The sequence below is a fragment of the Macaca nemestrina genome, chromosome 2, assembly GCF_043159975.1.
Source record: "Macaca nemestrina isolate mMacNem1 chromosome 2, mMacNem.hap1, whole genome shotgun sequence".
NCBI lineage: Eukaryota > Metazoa > Chordata > Mammalia > Primates > Cercopithecidae > Macaca > Macaca nemestrina.
The window spans coordinates 31281718-31300040 of NC_092126.1; positions in this window are offsets into that span (position 1 = coordinate 31281718).

Genomic DNA, 18323 nt, shown 5'->3' on the forward strand with positions numbered 1-18323 from the left:
TGTCCTTTGTTACTGCCAAAAAACCGCTAAACACTGGAATGAAAGATGTGAATCTCACCAAGAAGTAGACCTTGAAGCACATGGCACAGAGATGAGCCAATTCACAATGGAAGGAAGTGTGCCAAGGTGGTGTGCTAAAGACACAGGAAGAATGGATATAGGCAGTCAAAGCCAGCATCTCATCTCACCTTATACTATTTGCCCATTTAGAAAAGACTTGCTGAAGTTAGTCAAAGATGGCATAGATCTTATGCAGAACATTATTTGAAGACGGGCTATTGCTTATAATAGCAAGTAGAAAAATTAGGTGTGGTTTATTTAGGCCAGGTTTAGCATTTGCCTCAGATATCTCCTGTGGCATAACAAACCATTCCCAAACCTGATGACTTAAAAAAAAAAACAACCATTTTATTATACCTTATAAGATAATTTTGTGGCCAAAAATTTGACTAAGACTCAGCTGGGCAATTCCCTTATTTCATATGACCTCAACTGAGATCACTTGGTGACCTCTCTAGTGGTATTCATGTGATTCTGATCTGGAATATCCAAGACAGTTTCACTCTATGTCTAGTGCCACAGTGATGCATGCAAGGCTGTACCCAGCTGGGACTGTGAACAGGAGCACTCATGTGTGACTACTTCAGCACTGCAGTCTCAGAGTAATTGGACTTCTTACATGGTGGTTCAGGGCTGCAAGTGAAAGTATTCCAAGACATGGGAAGGGGACTATGACAGTGCCTTAAAGCCTGAGCCAAGATACTGCCACAGTATCACTTCCCCTGTATTCTATATACTCACAGAGCTGCCCACACTCAAGAGGAGGGGATCTGGACCCCACTTGTCAATGGAGGAATATCAAAGAATTTGCGGCCATCTTAAACCACTACAGCATTAAAAAGGAGACTAGAGAACAGAGTACTATGCTATCCCACTGACAGGATGACTAATCCTCGGGCTTGCCCATGACTTTCAGGGCTAAAGCCAGGACCATTCCAGGCAAACTGTATCAGTTGGTCATGCTATTTACTCAGCCCCATTCTAGATTCACCTTGACTTTGACAGACATGGAGGCTGTATTAGTCTGTTTTCACACTGCTATAAAGATGCTACCTGAGACTGGGTAATTTATGAAGAAAAGAGGTTTAATTGACTCACAGTTTCACATAGCTGGGGAGGCCTCAGGAACCTTCAATCATGGCAGAAGGAAAAGGGGAAGCAAGGCACGTCTTATGCAGCATCAGGAGAGAGAGAGAGTGAAGGAGAACTGCCAAACACTTTTAACCCATCAGCTCTTGTGACCACTCCCTCACTATCATGAGAACAGCATGGGGGAAACTGCCCCTATGATCTAATCACCTCTCATCAGGTCCCTCCCTCCACACGTGGGGATTACAATTCAAGATGAGATTTGGGCGGGGACACAGAGCCAAACCATATCAGAGGCTCTCCCCATTATTGTTTTCTGGTGTCTTGTAGAAGATGTGTGTTTGTGTAGGTGTGTGGTTCAAGAAAACAGCTTAGAAAACAGCTTTCTGAGATTGATATAGGTACTTAAAAGTAATGAGGAGAAAATGCACCGTAGTAGAAAATGGAAAGTAAGGAAGTAATGTACCATGCTATTTTCCCCACAGTTACTATTAGAATTTAACATTTTAATCATTCTCACAAAGCTTGCATTTTGCTTCCCTTTCTACTGACCCCTCCTTATCCAAGTGTCCAGGGATGGATGAATATCTCAGTGTAACAGAAAAACAGAAAATATAAGTTCAGATTCCTTCTTTGCCACACCTATTAATAATGTGACATTGAGCAAACCTCTCTGAATCCTTGTTCCCTCGCTTCAAAAGCAGGGATGATTTTATCTGCTTATCCATGTTTGATTGTTCATGTGCACATCCGATGAAAACTCATATATTTATTTAATATTTTTATCAATGAGTTGGGTATGAGCCCTGATGGCATAACAGAGATTTTAGGCTATATGCAGCTTTTTTTTTTTTTTTTTTTTTTTTGAGACGGAGTCTCGCTCTGTCACCCAGGCTGGAGTGCAGTGGCGCGATCTCGGCTCACTGCAAGCTCCGCCTCCCGGGTTCACGCCATTCTCCTGCCTCAGCCTCCCAAGTAGCTGGGACTACAGGTGCCCACAACCGTGCCCGGCTAATTTTTTTTTGTATTTTTAGTAGAGACGGGGTTTCACCGTGGTCTCGATCTCCTGACCTTGTGATCCGCCCGCCTCGGCCTCCCAAAGTGCTGGGATTACAGGCGTGAGCCACCGCGCCCGGCTAGGCTATATGCAGCTTTAAATGGACTGCTAAACCAGATAATGCTCATAAATCCACAAAGATTTTAACTGGCTGAACTGATGGGATAAATTTAATGAGATAAACTTAGACAAAATTACAAATTTTGGACTTTAGTCTAAAAAGGAAAAAAAAAATCCGAAGTACAGAATGAGGAACATGGATTAGTAGCAACACATAGGAAAGGATTTGGGAGTTTTAGTTGCTGACGGTTGGGCGTGAGTCAAGAGTAACACATGATGACCAAAAATAAAAGCCAAACTAGCCTTGGGATGATTAAAGCATGTCTAGAACTAGACCAAGAGGGGTGCTCATTGTCTTCTCAGCTCAAATGGAGGAGCTGTATTTGGAGTATGTATTCATTTAAAGATACCACTCTTCAAAGGAATTAAAAACAACTGAAGCCTGCTCAGAGAAGAATGTACGAGATAGAATGAGAACCTGAAACTTGGAATAGCTTTAGTCTAAAGAACCAAAAACTACTGGATGACTGGATAGTCTTATTTATTTTTTTATTGAGACAGAGTCTTACTCTGTCAGCCAGGCTGGAATGCAGTGGCGTGATCTCGGCTTAGTGCAACCTCTATCTCCCGGGTTCAAGCAATTCTCCCATTCCACCCGCCCGAGTAGAGTAGCAGGGACTACAGGTGTGTACCACCATGCCCGGCTAATTTTTGTATTTTTAGTAGAGACGGGGTTTTGCCATGTTGGCCAGGTTGGTCTCGAACTCCTGACCTCAGGTGATCCGCCTGCCTCGGTCTCCCAAGTGCTGGGACTACAGGGGTGAGCCACCGCACCCGGCCTGATAGACTTCTTTAAGCACACTATAAGTAACAGATTGGGTCCTAGTCCCACGTGCAGAGAATTAAGGCCAAGGCATAGGAGTACCAGGGAAACAGATTTTAATTATTACGAATAAATATCAACTCCTACAGAGCTATGTTCATGTTGTTCAGGTGCTGTGAATGTCTCCACTAAAACTCATGTTAAAATTTAACTGTCATTGTAACAGTTTTAAAAGGTGGGGCTTTTAAGAAATGACTAGGTCATGAGGGTTCTACGCTCATGAATAGATCACTACTCTGATCACAGAAGTGGGTTAGCTACCATGAGAGTGGGATCCTGATAAAAGAATGGGTTTGGCCCCCATTTGCTCTGTCTCAAGCACTCACTTTTGTTTTCTACCCTTCCACTATGGGATGACCCGCCAGCACTGTGTCCTTGGAACTTCCCAGTCTCCAAAACCATGAGCTGAATAAACTTCGTTTTAAAAAATAAATTGGCTGGGTGCAGTGGCTCATGCCTGTAATCCCAGCACTTTGGGATGCCAAGGTGGGCAGATCACTTGAGGCTAGAAGTGCTAGACTAGCCTGCCCCAACCCTATCTTTACTAAAAATACAAAAATTAGCAGGCATGGTGGCACGTGCCTGTAATCTCAGCTACTTAAGAGACTGAGGCATAAGAGTCACTTGAATCCAGGAGGCAGAGGTTGCAGTGAGACAAGAGCAAGCCATTGCACTCCAGCCTGGGCGACAGAGTGAGACCCTGTCTGAAAATAAATAAAATAAAATAAAACAAAATACCATCTGTGGTATTCTGTGATAGCAGCAGAAAACAGACTAAGACAGAAAATTGATATATAGAAGTGGGACCATTGCTATAACAATACCCAAAAATGTGGAAGCAGCTTTGGAACTAGGTAATGAGCAGAGGCTGTAAGAATTTGGGAGGCAGGCTAGAAAAACCTATATCGCTGTGAATGGAGCATTAAGAGTAATTATAAAGAGGGATCAGAAGACGACTAGGGAAAGTCTGAATCTTCTTAGGCATGACTTAAGTGGTCATGACCAAAATGTTGATAGAAATACGGACAGTAAAAGTAACTCTGACAAAGTCTCAGATGGAACTGAAGAACAGGATATTAAAAATTAGAGCAAAGGTCATTCTTGTTGTAAAGTATTAAAGAACTTGGCTGAACTTTATCCAAGCCCAAAATTGCTTTATGGAAAGTCTGGAATTTAAGAGTGATGAACTAAGATATATGGCAGAAGAAATGTCTAAATTGCAAAGCATTTAGGCTGCTGCTGCTGCCTGACTACTTTTAACTGCTTATTGTAAGATGCTAGAAGAGAGAAATAATTTAAAGACAGAATTTATGACTAAAGCAGAGTGAAAAGATTTGGAAAATTCAGAGCATGGCTATGTAAGGAACAGAAAAGTATGCATGGGTATGGCCAAATGACTGTTTGCTACAGAGATCAGCATGGATAGAAGGCAGGCAGATGCTATTCATCAAGACTCTGAAGGCATTTCAGAGATCTTCAAGGCTGCCTTTCTTTCGCATCACAGGCCCAAAGCTCTAGTAGGGCAGAATGGTTTTGGGGAATGGGAACAGGGTACCCTCTGCAGGCTCACCGTCCAGGGCCACCTTGCTACTCAGCTCCCTGCACTCTGGCGTAGCACCCCTTGTCTGCCCCAGCTGTGGCTCAAATGGGCTCAAATATGGCTCAACTCTCTGCTCTGAAAGACACATGGTAAACCTTGGTAGTGTTCACATGGTGCTAATTCTGCAAGTGTGCAGAATGCAAGAGCTGTGAAGGCATGGCTCCCTCTATCTGGATGGCAAAGGATGCTGCAAACCACATGTGAAAACCTAGGCAGACACCTGCCACAGTCAAGTGTGGGAGTGGAGAGTCACAACAGAAAGCCCTTACTAGGGCAATACTCAGTGAAAGCATGTGGTTAGGGCCACCCCAAAGACCCCAGAACTGTAGAGCTACTTGCATGCAATGCCAGCCTGGGATAGTTGCAGGCACAAGACTTCAACCCCTCCAGTGTGCCCAGGAAGTAGGTCATGGAGTCAAAGGACTCCAGCTTTTTTTTTTTTCTTGCCTCATGTGATCATATTCTCCAGCTTTAAAAATTAATGTCTGCCCTTTTGGGTTTTACACTCACTTAGGGCCTGTTATGCTTTTCTTTTTGCCTATTTCTTCCTTTTGGAATGGGAAGGTCTATGCTATGTCTGTCCCACCGTTGTATTTTGGAAGAAGATACATTGTTTTGATTTCACAGGCTCAATAGCTGGCAGAATTTACCTTGGGGTAAATCATGCTTTGAGTCTGTATTAGTCTGTTTCACACTGCTGTAAATAAATACCTAAGACTGGGTAATTTATAAAGGAAAGATGTGTAATTGACTCACAGTTCTGCATGGTTGGGGAAGCCTCAAGAAACTTACAATCATGGCAGAAGGCAAAGGGGAAGCAAACACCTCATCCCAAGGCTGCAAGAGGGAGTGAATGCAAGAATGAGGAGGTGCCACACTTTAAAACCATCAGCTCTTGTAAGAACTCACTCACTGTCATGAGAACAGCATGGGGGAAATCAACCCCATGATCCACTTACCTCTACCTGGTTCCTCTCTTGACACATGGGGATTGCAACTAGAGATGAGATATGGGTGGGGACACAGAGCCAAACTATGTCAGAGTCTCATCTATATTTGATTTAATGAGACTCTGGAGTTTGGACTTTTGAGCTGATGCTGGAAAAAGTTAACAATTTGGGGGCTGTTGGGATGGAGTGGATGTATTTTGCATGTGAGGAGGACATGAGTTTTAGGGGACCAGAGATAGAATGCTAGGGTCTGAATGTTCCAACCAAAACTCATGTTAAAATTTAATTCCCATTATAACAGTATTAAGAGACAGAGCCTTTAAGAGGTGGACTAATATCATTATTGGAGGGTGGGCCAGTTATCACAGGAATGAGCTCCTCATAAAAGGGAAAGTTAGGTCCCCATTTGCTGTCTCTGTCTCATTCACTAACTTCTACTTTCCACCCTTCTGCCATGGGATGACCCTCACCAGATGCCAGTGCCACACCCTTGAACTTAACAGCTCCAGAACTATGAGTTGAAAAAAACGTCCTTTTCTCTACAAATTACCCAGTCTGTGGTATTCAGCTATCATAATAGAAAATTGACTAACATAGCAGGCCATGGGACTTCCCTTGAAGCAGGGAATAGAATGAGAGCCCCTGGGCACTAAAGCACTAGAAGGATATGGCAGACCATATTTTCTAAAGACATCCATACCAATATGTATTCTATTTCATATATTTTTACAGTGTGATGCTTAGAGCTCAGGGAATAAGTTCCTGATAACAACGAGAGGAGGTGAGAAACAAGTGAGTCCATGTGGGGAGCAGGTGACACCTCAGTCAAGATCTTAGTCATAGGGAAGCGGTAACTCCAATTCCTGGGACCATGTTTGTGGAGCAAATTATATATTATTGGAAAATGAGGGTAAAGACAACCAGCATAAAGTCACAACTCTTGCTCTATGCTCTCCAAATCGTGCATTATATCACGATTGATCCATTTACTGCAGTAACTTTTAATTATTTGTTCAATTGGACTTTTAACTTCTAAAGAGTGAAGATCAAATATCTTCATGTCCCCAATGATTAACATAATATCTGAAAGAGAGCAGCAACTCAATATTTGTTTGATAAATAGGTAGAGAGAGAAAATAACCGGTTGGCTGGCTAGCTCAGTGGATAAATGATGGATAGATAATAAATAATCGATGGGTGGATAATAATTTCTCTTGGATCTTGAAGGCTGGCAAGCCTACCATACAAGCATGGACTTGTTATTCTGGCACCTGGGTGACTTTCTTACAGTCCTGAAACTGAAGGAAATCTATTTTTTAAAGCTTTTGGTTATCTCTTAATGATAACCTACCTAAAGGTCTTTGTCTTTTTTTTTTTTTTTTTTTAATTCTCCATGAAGCAGAACCCAAAACACAGGCATGTGCAAGTAACCTATTGGAGAGATGATCCCAGGAAGCGCTGGTAAAAGAGGGAAAAAGGAAGACAGGCAAGAGACAGGAGCCAATGAAAGATGCATTAATGAGTTTACTGCTTGGGAAACTGTACTCAATCCTTGTGTGAATATCTGGGAAATAGTGTAGAAGACATCTCAAAGTTGGCTCATCCAAAAAGCAAGGGAGCTGGAGTATTTATCCACCAGCGCCCATCTCTCATTGGGTGAGAGTTAACCTCATGAGAAGGTCAACTGCTAGCATGTCTGATCTGCCCACATGCAGGCAAAAAAGTACCTGTGGCCAAAAAAGGAGAGTTGTGAGAGCTAGAGGCATGAAGCTTTCCACCTATATTCAAAGTGAGTACTGAGGGCTTACCAGCAGGACACTGACAACTTCCACTGCAGGCTCCCTTCCACATAGACCTTAAGCCCTGCTCATGTGGTTTGGAGACAGAGATGATCAGGCCCCTGGGTTTCAGGACACACTCTGATTTGGGGCTGAGGGATATTTCCTGATAACAACGGAGATTGAAGTCAATCCTGTGTCATCTTCACTCTGTTTGATCCACTTCCGAACTATGGAGGCTACACAATTCCTAGTAGGTTTTTGAGCTTTATCCTACCCATACCCATGTACTTACACCTCAATGAATTCTTGTTATCCTAAGTGTTGCTATAATGTTTGTTTTTAATCAAAATGTTGTTCATTAAAATCCTTTTGCTTTTGCAAGGTTCCTTGTCTTCTGCCTCACTCTTCTGTCTTTCAGAGCATTGACAAGACCTGGAAAGCTCTAACAGTGATAGAGAAACTGAGACTCAGGTACTGGAAATAACTTACAAAAGGTCACCTACCAAGATTAAAACAGAGCTAGGATTACAATTCAAGTTTCTAGGCTTCTAGTTCAGAGGTTGACCAACTATGGTGCTTGGGCCAAATCCAGTCCACTTCCTGGTTTTATAAACGAAAGTTTGATTAGGGCATTTGTTACATATTGTAGAAGTGTTTTTGACACTACAATGGCAGAATGGAGTAGTTGCAACAGACATTGTAGTGTTAAAAAAGTCTTCCAGTACCTGAGCCTCAGTTCCTCTATCACCGTTAGACCTTTCCAGGTCTCGTCAATGCTCTGAAAGACATCATGCCTGTCCTTACTTTAACTTCTAAATGCCCATTCATTCAAGCAAGAACACCCTCAATAGTTGCATGGCCTTCTGTAAGGAGTGGGTAATTTCAGATGTGTATTTTTCATGTTGGAGCCTGAGAAGTGGAGGCTAGGTGGGAAAACACTAGACTTGAATTCAGAAGATGTGAAGTGGAATCTCATCTTTGCCTCTTAGTTGCATAATCTTGGGCAACTCACTTAACCTTTCTATACCTTGGTTTTCTCATCTATAAAATGGGGAAAACTGCCTTTTATGGGTCACCGTGAAGTCTAAAGGAGAGAGGCTGTATGTGAGAGGACATTGTTTGTGTGTAATGTGAGATAAACTGGGTAATAATAGGATTAACAACAGCCTACAACAGGGCAAACATTTTCTGTAAAAGACCAGATAGTGGTTTATATCCCGTTGAGAGGTAGAAGTCCACCGTTTCTTCCATCCTGACTATTATCCCTCGGTGTCACGCTGTGTCTGGAATTGGTGGGTTCTTGGTCTCAGTAACTTGAAGAATGAAGCCAAGGACCCTCGCGGTGAGTGTTACAGTTCTTAAATATGGTGAGTCCGGAGTTTGTTCCTTCAGACGTTCAGATGTGTCTGGAGCTTCCTCCTTCTGGTGGGTTTGTGGTCTCGCTGTCAGGAGTGAAGTTGCAGACCTTCGTGGCGACTGTTACACCTCTTACAGGCAGTGCCTCTGGAGTTGTTCATTCTTCCCGGTGGGTTCGTGGTCTTACTGGCTTCAGGACTGAAAATGCAGACCTTTGCGCTGAGTTTTACAGCTTGTAAAGGCACCCTGGACCCAAAGAGTGAGCACCAGCAAGACTCACCACAATAAGCAAAAGAACAAACCCGAGTGGTAGGTGGCTAGCTCTGGCAGCCTGCTTTTATTCCCTTATCTGACCCCACCCACATCCTGCTGATTGGTCTATTTTACAGAGAGCTGATTGGTCTACTTTACAGAGAGCTGATTGGTCTATTTTACAGAGAGCTGATTGGTCCATTTTGACAGAGTGCTGATTGGTGCGTTTACAATCCTTGAGCTAGACAGAATCACAGAGTGCTAGTTAGCTAGATACACAGTTAGCTAGATACAGAGTACCAATTGGTGTATTTACAAACCCTGACTAGACACAGAGTGCTGATTGGTGTATTTACAAACCCTGAGCTAGACACAGGGTGCTGATTGGTGCATTTACAATCCTTGAGCTAGACACAGAGTGCTAGACGGAAAAGTTCTCCAAGTCCCCACTAAGTTAGCTAGATACAGAGTACTGACAGGCTTTTACAAACCTTGAGGTAGACACAGAGTGGTGATTGGTGCACATACAATCCTCCAGCTAGATATAAAAGTTCTCCAAGTCCCCATCCAGTTCAAGAGCCCAGCTGGCTTCACCCAGTGTATACTGCACCAGGGCTGCAGGCGGAGCTGCCTGCCAGTCCCGAGCCACACCTGCACTCCTCGGCCCTTGGGCTGTCCAAGGGACCGGGGCCACAGAGCAGGGGGCGGGGCCCGTGGGGGAGGCTCAGGCCACATGGGAGCCCACCACAGCGGGGGAGCTCAGACACTGCAGGCTGCAGGTCCCGAGCCCTCAGGGGAGGCAGCTGAGGCCCCGCGAGATTTTGAGTGCGGCGCAGGTAGGCCGGTACTGCTGGGGAACCCAGTGCAACCTCCGCAGCTGCTGGCCTGGGTGCTAAGCCTCTTACTGCCCTGGGCTGGCGGTGCTGGCTGGCTGCTCAGTGTGCGGGGCCTGCCGAGCCTGCGCTGCCGGAACTCACACTGGCCCGCGAGCCCGCAGCCCACACCTTTCCTTCCACGCCTTCCTGCAAGCAGAGGGAAGAGGCTCCAGCCTCAGCCAGCCCAGAGAGGGGCTCCCACGGTGCCGTGGGGGGCTGAAGGGCTCCTCAAGCCCCGCCAGAGTGGATGCCAAGGCTGGAGGCCGGAGGCCAAGGAGGCGCTGAGAGTGAGGGCTGCTAGCACAGTGTCACCTCTCAATGCCTTCTCTTAGTTTAACTCCTGACTACTCACTGTGGTGTTTTACATATACTTTTTCATCCAGGGTTCCTGGCTTATAACTCCCATAACCTTTGTTATAGTCTTTTGTTATAATGTTGGGTGTATGTTAGGCCTGAGGAAACAGAATATCTCTGACCTTTTTTCACCTTCCCCTAAGGAGGACTCTAATCTTCCCTGATCTTTCTGAGTGTGAATCATAAGACCCTCATTCCAGAAAGGGTCCTGCCCCATACCCTGGGAAAAGGAATGTTGACATCATGAAGCTTCCATAAAAACTTAAGAAAACAAGAATTGAAGGCAGCTTCCAGATAGCCAAACGTGTGGAGGTTCCTCCTGGAGGGTGGCACACCCTGGGAGGGCATGAAAGCTCTGCGCTCCTTTACCTGTACCTCACCTTATGTGTCTCTTCATTGTATTCTTTGTAATATCCTTTATAATAAATCAGTAAATGTAAGTAAATGTTTCCCTGAGTTCTGTGAGCTGCTCAAGCAAATTAATCAAACCCAGAGAGAGGGTCATGAGAATCCCGACTTGAAGCCATCTTGCAGGAGCAAGAATGAGCCACAACCCTGTGGGATCTGACACTGTCTCCAGGTAGATTATGTGGGAATTGAATTGGAGGACACCCAGTTGTTGTCTGCTGCTTGATATGTGGGCCAAAATGCCCACATTTAGTCACAAAAGTCTTCTGTGTTGATTGTTGTGGTGTGAGAGCAGAGGAAATACATGGTTGGAGTTGTTTTGAAATACCCATTCTGCCAAGCACCTTGTTCAACAGACTCATGACTTTCTGTATGGCTTGAATAATATTAGATATATGTCTCTTACGTTTTCTTTTTACCTTCAACCCAAACAGATAGCTCTGCAAGATAAATTATAAGAATTCGGGACCATGCTTAGGTGCTGCAACAGTGTCAGATTCCTATAATGTTTTCTAAATGCTTTCTCTAAATTTCTGTATTTCTCTTATTGCAGACTAGTAACTAGCAATCTGTGGCCCCACACCAATCCATACCTTGAGTGGCACTACAGGAGATACCCCTTCTTTATTTTTCAAGGTGTGCTGGTTTCCTTTTGTATGCTGCATGCTCTGTTCCGCTCCACCCTCTCAGTACATGCCCCGATTGCTTCTGTATTTCTATGTGTGAAGCAGAATTGAGACTTCATTGTAGCATTGTTAAGGTTTTGATTCCTTCCATAAGCTCTGCCTATCAAAAATGCTGGCTCTCTACCTGTTCTCTCAGGAATGGCTGTCCTGTGCCAGGCTCTCTCTCTTCTTCTCTGTGCCTTCTGCCTACATTTAGGTGGCATCTGTCACTTAGCCAGAGCAAAGGGAGAGTCTGTTTACCATCTATGTGACAGGAGTGTCACTTCCTCATTGAGATCTAAGCTGAAAATAGATTTCCCCACTGGGCAGAAACATGGTAGACACTACCTGCATCCTGTCATTGAGACAGGAGAGTTTTCTGGACCCCTTCATGGGACTTGTGACAGGGGTGTGGCACATTTGCCACCATATGCTCAAACCCCTTACGGGATTGGAGTATGCAGATGAGCAGGTGCAGGAGCCAGGGCAAGTGCTTTTGGGCTCCAGCCCTATGGCAGTGTCTAGGGGTGTTACAATGCTCTTTTAGCTCGCTGTCTGGGGATGGCTTAAGTATTAAACAGCTCAGTGTGATGGCCCTTCTGGGTTCCTGCACCCAGTACATCTCAAATTCTTGTCCGGTGTCCAGGAAGAATCAAGTCACATGGACTTGAAGGATGGAGAATACGAGGATTTTATTGAGTGTTGGAGGTGACTCTCAGCAGGATGGGTAGCTGGAGAGGGGATAGAGTGGGAAGATGATCTTCCCCTGGAGTTCGGCCATCTTGCGGTTGATCTCTCTGACTGTGGTCAGCCAGACTCCTCTCAATGTTCAGATGCTTCCTCTCTTCTCTCCTTCTCTGCTGCACCACTCTGCTGCTCTTCCACTCTGCCACCCTTCTGCTTGTGGAACCTGGGGTTTGGGGTTTATATGGACACAGGAAAGAGGAGTGGCAGGCCAAAATGCACCATTTGGGTGCAAAAACAGGAATGTCTGTTCTCCTTTAGGGTCGCAGGTCCAGGCATGAGGGTAGAGCCCTCACCAGGGACCCCACTCTCCTGCCTCCTGTCCATATCATCATCCCCCTGGGAATTACTTCTCCTCACTGCTGTCCCCTGCCTCCAGATATAAAGCCCTACTTGACTGATTTCATTTCTAGTTGATCACGTCATACTGAATACCAAGTAACTAGAACATTCATTGAATGACAGCTGCGTTGCCAGAAAGCCTGGTCGTTCCCATTGATTCAAACCTCCCTTAAAGCTACTAAGAATAGGTGCATAGGCATTTTCTTAACAAGAAGAGATAGGTGCATATTTTAAACTATATACCAATTTAATCTGAAGTGTTAGTTGCTAAAATACACTGTGAAGTAACATTTTTAAATGAATAAAATTTTAGCCTTTACTCCCAGTTTGTGTTTAGACTTTGATGACTACATTTCTCTAGAAGACAAATTATTTTGGGAACAGTTTGGGAATAGAACTGGCTTCAGTTGAAATTAAAGATTGTCACCATCAGACATTTTGCCTCTACACCCTTTCATCTCCTACTTTTAGCTCCACGATGTGTTCATTTTCCTATATTTCAAAGGCAAGAGGTGCCAACCTTGACAAAGGTAGAGAGGCACTGGGGAAAGGGAAGGAACTTCCAAACCGGAGGAAATTCATTATCATGTAAATGTTATTTCAAATACTTGGAAAGAAAGTGTTCATTTTTAATTACAGGTAAGTTTTTTAAAGATTAAAAATACTAAACTTTTAAAAGATGCAAGACATTCTTATTAAATTAAAATGTTGGGCAAATGCCAAAAAAGTATTGTGGTTTGAGAAGTCTGACGTATCTTAAGATTCTGTTTCCTAAATCCATCGAAGTCCCATATCCCAGGAAAACTGAGACTCACAGCTTTCCAGAAAACTAAAATCCCCAAAGCATGACATGCTGTAAGCTTCTGGGCCATCATTGGAATTCAGGGTATTCCAAAGATTGTCCTCCTTCTTCTTGGCCTCCCTCCTTCCTGTTGATTCTAGCAGCTGATATTTAAATATCAGGACAAGAAATAACACTGTTTTCCCCCAGCTGTTTTTAAAAAAAGAATTGTTAAACTCAGACATGATTGTTATTGCACAGCCCCAATGTGTGACTGACACTTTTTAAGAAGTTACTTTTTTATTTCAAAACACAAGAGTGACAATTCCTACATAAAATTAATCCTCTGTCAACTGGGAAACACAATCACTCTAATGTTTTAGCACACTACTCTTACGAGAAAGAGGCAATTGAAAAGAAAACCAGCTAATGTTGAGCACATTTGTTTAAGGGAACTTTCTAGGCTGATCCCAGAGTCCCACAGTTTCCACATGATTGCTTTCTTGTTCCGCATTTGTGGTTTTGGTCAGTGCTGATCAATAGTTATAATACTGACCCTCAGGCACATTAGCCTTCCTTTGACCATCAAAGAAGAGTAAGTATTACTTGATGCATTGTCCTTACTAAGGCAGGAAATAATTAGACTGGAATGTTTTAGTACGACTTTTAATACCAGTTCAAACCTTCATTGTAACTAATTCAGGAAGCTAGAATCCATATCTTTGAGTACTCTGGTAAAACTATTACCTCATTTGTAAAATGAGAGAGTTCTATTAGAAAGTTCATTCATTTAAGTTATTAAGTGTCTAATTTGTGCCAAATACTATGTTTGACACTGGAAATATAGGCATGAACAAAACCAAGTCCCTGCACTTATACAACATATAGATTAATCAGATATAAAGTAAATCATTACATAAATAAGTTATAGTGGTAATTGTGGTAGGTGCTACAAAGAGAAAGTATGAGATGTTATGAAAAAATATTATGTGGACAGAGAGCTTAATCTAGGATTCTTAAATCTCAGCAGTGAGAGCATGTGCAAAGCCATTGAGGTGGGTTAGAGCCCACCCTTTAGAGAAAATGAAAGTAGGAAAACAGAGATAAAACAATATAAATGAGAAACCAGAGATGAGCCCAGAGACCAAGCAGTGAGTAAATCATCAGAGCCTTGTGGAGCATAACAGTGAGTTCATACTTTATCCAAACAGCAATGGGAAACTGCCTGAGACTCTTCTTCATCCCCCAATAGTGATTCTATCCTCCTTCCTTTGACAATAGAACCCCTGATACTAGGCAGGCACACGGCGCCCAAGATGAAAACTACATATCCTGGACTCCTGTGTCAATGAGTTCTGGCCAATGAAGTGCAAGCAGAAACAGTAGAAGTAACTTCTAGGAAGTATTTTTAAAGAAGAGAGGGTATTCTTCATTTTTCCACCAGGTGAGAATTCTGACATAATGGCAGGAGTTTGAGCAGCCACCTTAGACCATGAGGTAGAAGCTACTTTTTGAGGACAGCAGTGCTAGAAGGTGAAAGAAACCTGAGTGCCTGTCATCATGGGGCCATATCAGTCCTGGAGATAGACCTCCGGGCTTCCTCAATAGGAGAAAAAATTATACTGAATTACACTTTTGTTCTAGTGACTGTTAAAATTTTAAGCTTCCTCTCAGTCTCTGCTAAGCTTATTCTTAATTAATATTGAACTCAATTCTTAAAAATAGAATTTAAAGAAAGGTCTTTCATGATGGGATTATGATCTCTTAAACCCACAAATTTCTTTTATGACATGGCTGAATATATTTAATATATGAAACAAAACCTGAGAAAAACCTATTTGCTTGTTCATTTGTTTCTTTTTAAGATTTAATGGATATTTATTTTCAGTGTTCCTTTTTTCAATATTTATGTGCTTATATTTTATTTTATTTTTTAAGTTCTGGGGTACATGTGTAGGATGTGCGGGTTTGTAACATAGGTAAACGTGTGCCATGGTGGTTTGCTGCACCTATCACCCATCATCTAGGTATTAAGCCCAGCATGAATTAGCTCTTTTCCCTAATGCTCTCCTCCCTTCCACTCCCCTCCCCTGATAGGCCCCAGTGTGTGTTGTTCCCCTCCCTGTGTCCATGTGTTGCTAATTCGTTTCTTTATCCAATCACTTATTCATTCAGCACCTACTATATGCAAAGTACTTGTTTTAAGTATTGCAGAGGACAATGCTCACAATTTGAGGCCTGCCCTAAATGGATTCACTCTTTAGAAACAAAGAAAGTAGTCATTAGTAAGATGCAAATGGCCAACGAAGATAGTTAAGGAAAATTTATGGAGGTAATAAACCATAATACATAGATTTTAAGAGAGCATATAAAACCATATAGCCTAAGCCTATATAATGCCTCCAATCCAATTCAGAAACTATCTAAACTAACACTCTAAGACATGATGTTTCAGCACAGCAAGAAGCTTTAGAGAGAGCTAATATTTGTCCAATTCAATAATTAATAGGATTCTGCTGACCCGAGAAAACCACTCAGGCAAAGTAAATAGGCAAAGATCCTTTCTTTCTTTGAAATCAGGGATTAACAAAGAACACTCAGCCAAGCACTGGGCTTCAAACACCTGCTGATGAAATCAGCTTTACCACTGTTGTTGCCAAAGCTAGACCTTAATCATGAGTTTATCATAGTTGTGAAGATCTTAACAATTAATGCTGCAGATTTACATGGGAGGAATTTGATCCTGTGTCTAGAAGTACAGTTGAAGAACCAAATGCCTCAGCAAACAATCCTTTGAGACCATTTAGGAGGACATAACAGCTGAAGGAGGAGGCATGTGGAAGTTTGGGTACCACAAAATCTTGGGGCAGCAGCAGTCAAGGGAGGAAAGGGCTATTTTTGAGCACCTCTGTGCTAGGGATTGTGTAGGGATATAGAAATGCCTATTTAATATTTATAACATCTCTGCAAGATTCTCATGTCTCTCTTATCACAGGTAAAGAAACTGAGGCTAAAGAAGACATGATTTGACCCAATCATGGAATGAAGCCACAGCTAGACTGTAAAACAGGTTCTGCCTTTTAAGGCAGGCTACCTGAAACTCTGTGGGAGACGGTGTCTTCATCTGTAAATTGGAGGCGAGGTATTAGCAGATGGTCTCCAAGAGTATTTCCCTCATAAAAGCTAAACTATGGGTCTCTACGTGACAGCCAACAAACCCGCTGCTGTGTCTTGGGGGAACCTTCCACTCCCAGTAATAGTACACTCTTTCCTTTGTACTAAATTTACAAATTTAGTATAATAAACCAACTCTCTCTATAGCTATTCTTCATGTGATGTGAAAACACCTTAAGATATATGGAAACTGGCACTCTCAAACACAATGGTGCACACTTTATGAAAAAGAACAAAATGAAAAAAATTACAAGGTCAACACTTAAAAATTTTGATTCCTTGATTTTATTTGATAAGTCATGTCTCTCTTGTTTATAACTGTGGATGTAGGGAGTTAGTGTAGCAGCTCTGCTCCATGAAGCTCTTGAGGGCCTGAGACCCACCTAAGTCAGTGCTCTATCTTCCCTGTGATGTGGCTCTTGTCTTCGTAGTCAAAGACAGGGAATAGAACTTCAGAAATAATATCTGCATCCCAGGCATGAGGATGACAGAAAAAGAAGAGGAAAAGAACATGTACAAGCAGCCACATTGTACTGGTGTTTACATCTCATTGGCCAGAATTTAGTCACAGGGCCAAGTGTTCCTGCAACACAGACTATGAAATATATTCCTTATTCTGGGCAGCCATATAATCTGCTATAAGTCTGAGGCTTTATTATGAAGGAAGAAGTGGAGAATAGATACTGGCAATAACCAGCAGTCTCTGCCAGTAAGTAAAAAAGGGACAGTGAAGTTTGTATATTATCATGTTACATGTGAAGAAGAGGACATATGCAGATGTGCCTTTTTTATTGCACTTTGCTGTATTGCACTGTGCTATATTGCATTTCACAGACACTGCATTTTTTTTTTTTAAATGGGAGGTTTGTGGCAACCCTGTATTCGGCACCATTTTTCTAACAGCATGTGTTCACTTCCTGTCTCTGTCACGTTTTGGTGCTTCCTGCAATATTCCAAGCTTTCATTATTGTTACACCTATTATGATGATCTGTAATCAGTGATCTTTCATGTTACATCGTAATTGTTTTGGGACACCACAAATCACATCTATACAGGACGGTGAACTTAATCAATAAATGTGTGTGTTCCGACTGCTCCACCTGTGCCTGGACAAAATGGGTCCGGCTGCTTGGTCTCATGGTCTAATTAATGAGATGTGGACAGACTGGGAAAGAAGAGGGTTTACTTCTGTAACCAGCTACAGGGAGAAGGTCAGGGAAGTTCACCAGACCCCTCAAAATTACAAGTTTTTCTTCAGGCCTTATATACATTCAAGCTATGTACCTACATGTGGATGTGCACCTGCCGTTAGGAGTGTTTCACTCAATCTAATCTTTAACTAGAGTCTGAGGTCTGGAAAGTTTCTTTAGAGCCTTGGAAAAATTACTTAAGTGGGCCCTTGTACAAGGTATGTGTAAAAATGCCTTCATTATTTTATCAGGGTTTAAGGTCTGAGAAAATCCAGGTGGGGTCTTAATGGGTTTGTCTTCACATTTCAACCCTTGTATTAAGGCACCAGTTTCTCCAACTACTAATGTTTAATTTACACATTCATCAGAATTATAGTATAGGGTTAGTGGAAACTGACCGTTCTGGTTGCTAATGGAGACCTGGCCTGCCACAGTCCCCACAATTTGTGCATGATTCCTATCATGTCAGTTACTTTTTAAAGCATTGATTCATTAAAGATTAGTACAAAAGTGCAAATATAGCAGACTAAAGGGAAATGGGCCACATAGTCTCTCTGGCTACTTCCTCCTGAATAGGGTCATCGTCAGGGGGTGTTAGAGTGGAATATGTCTCTTTGGCGCTGGTAATGCTCCTGACTTGGGGGGCTCAAGGGCAGTTCCTGTTGAAAGATAATCAAATGAGTTTGGGGAATGTGTTGGAA